At 46.2% G+C, this 2,373-nt stretch overlaps 1 protein-coding gene across 1 annotated transcript in view; it reads left to right on the top strand.

Moving 5' to 3' along the window:
• LOC103395477 (wiskott-Aldrich syndrome protein family member 3-like) overlaps window positions 1-2,373 on the top strand; it is a 24,493-nt gene that overhangs the window by 842 nt on the left and 21,278 nt on the right. The window contains exons 2-3 of the mRNA XM_008333196.3: window positions 135-210; window positions 1,340-1,437. The gene's annotated coding sequence lies outside the window, so the exon portion shown is untranslated. The remainder of the gene's footprint in view (window positions 1-134; window positions 211-1,339; window positions 1,438-2,373) is intronic.

Below are 2,373 nucleotides of genomic sequence, written 5' to 3'. Positions count from 1 at the left end.
TCTTCCCAATTTTCTATTGCCCCCTTTGTGGTTTGGAGGCAGCTTTTGTCTGCCCCCCCCCCCTCTACCCCCCCTCCTCATCCTAATGACCTCTGCGACGGCTTTTTACTCCATCACACTCTCCGCCTTTGAAGAAAGAGGGAATCTATGTCTGGGCCCGGACTGAGTTATGACGTCAGCGGCGTGAAAGAGAGTTTTTTTAAACCAATGGTGAGTCTACGTATGTCCATGCATGTGAGGGTGGGGGCGCTGACGGGTCACTGCCCATCTCACTTTTCTGCAGATGCGCTCCATTGAGGAGGCGACACGCGGCGGGACGCTGCTGGGAGGTAGTTACTATTTGCCCATTACCATAGAAACTCACACGGGGGCTTTGAGGTGGACCGGGCCGGGGGCTTCGCTGACACGGACTTTCACACCACTCTAAGTCCTGACAAAACAGCCAATGGATCGCGGCCCTCGGAATAATACCCATTTGTGGCCGGTTCACTTGCAAAATGAGCTGCCAACAAAATGCTATGACAGGCTGTCGGCGCACATGACACCCCGAAAAAGTGAGGGGCCTCCTTTTTACACAGGACGGAGAGAAAACAAAAAACAAAAAAACAAAAAAAACCCAAAGTGAAGTGAAGGACGGAGAGAAGCTGTCGAATCAGGAAACACACGGAGTTTGATTTGTTGTGATGGGAAGTGAAAGCAACAGGTTATCAGGAGCTGAGTGTGTGTGCTGTCAGAGTCCATCTGCGCTGAGTACATGTGGACACACACACACACACACACACACACTCATACACACACTGCTGTTCCTGTGAGGCCTCTTCACTCATTTACATTTATTCAGAAACCTGACTTTGACTCTGACCAGGTAGTGGTAGATAGAGTTGGCAGGAATTTTACTATAAACCAACAATATCAGAAAACAAAAGTGAGGGGCGCGTCTCCAAAGGGGTTCCGTGGGTCAAACACATTTCAAATTTGGGAAAAAGTCATTTTATTTTATTTTATTTTTTCCTTTTTTGTAATTTTATTGACCTTATGTTGTTTATACAGAACAGCAGGTTTGTTTGAATTAAAGCTTTTAATGAAATCAATTTAAGTAAAGTTTAAAAGTAAAGTTTTTATTATTGACTTTATGTTGTTTATACAGAACAGCAGGTTTGTTTGAATTAAAGCTTTTAATGAAATTAATTTAAGTTAAGCAAAGTTTTGAAATGAAAGTTTTTTATTTTATTTTATTTTATTTTATTCATGTATTTATTTATGTATTTTTAATTTTTTTTTTTAATTTTTTTAAATTTTTATTTTTTTATTTATTCATGTTTTTAATTTTTTTTCCCAGTGTCTGAGCGAAGTGTCCACCTGTGGCTCCAGACCTGGTCGATGGAGACCCCCGTGAGGAGGATCCAGGTGTGGAGGGAGGGTCAGGATCAGCTCAGGGTGAGTACAAACAAGATGAACTTAACGATGTTATTGGAGGTTGACGGCTCCACTGATCACCAGGCGCTCAGCGCTGTAGAGAAATCACTGGTCATGAAAAAAAAAAATCCCAAAATGTCGTTGTTGTTGTTGTTGTTGTTGTTGTTGTTGAAGGAAAAAAACAAAACGACATTAAACTCTGTCTGAATGACAGTTTCTGGGATTATAATCCGTCCCTAATCTGCAGGCTCTCAGATTAGACATGCGCTCTGACGCTGACGTGCGTCAGGTTCTCACAGCTGCTACCTTCACGTATGATGTGATATGGTGCTGGGCTGTAATTGGCCATTGTGGAAGGTAGGAGGTCAGAGTTCACAATTGATCCCCTCACCCCTGTGGCAGGTGCAGCTCACGGGGGGGGGGGGAGGTGGCCCCTCGGCTCTCCCACCTCTTCACGCTGCTCAGCCACAGAAAGGGAGGAGTGTAAATGAGTGCTCTCCAGAAAGCCATCACCTGCTCCCTCCACCCGAAAATCCCCGCCGACTCGGCCCAGACACAGATATCCCAGAAAGCCCGGCTCCGGTTTTTCCATCTCTGCTTAATCACAGAGATAGAGATGGACAGAGAGAGCGAGAGAGAGGGAGAGAGAGAGAGGGAGAGAAGGGAGAGAGAGGGGAGTCAGAAATTTCAACTATTAGCATCCATGCAGTGGTTTTGTTTCCTCTGTGTTTGTGTTGTTTTGTGCATCAACTCCGTGAGTGTACGTTTGTCATGGCTGTGAATCAGACTGGATGGCCATTCAGTTTGTGCACACACACACACACACACACACACACACACACACATAGCCCATGGGTGAGGCTGTGTATTGATGGGTGCCCCTCCCAGCTTCTCCCAGACCCCCCCCCCCCCCCCCCCCCCCCCCCCCCTCCCTCCCTCTCCTGTATCGTCTTCCTC

This window comes from Cynoglossus semilaevis, chromosome 19, assembly GCF_000523025.1.
Source record: "Cynoglossus semilaevis isolate Cse_v1.0 chromosome 19, Cse_v1.0, whole genome shotgun sequence".
Taxonomy (NCBI): Eukaryota; Metazoa; Chordata; class Actinopteri; order Pleuronectiformes; family Cynoglossidae; genus Cynoglossus; species Cynoglossus semilaevis.
The sequence above is the reverse complement of the archived record's forward strand: the minus strand, read 5'-3'. Positions and strand labels throughout refer to the sequence as shown.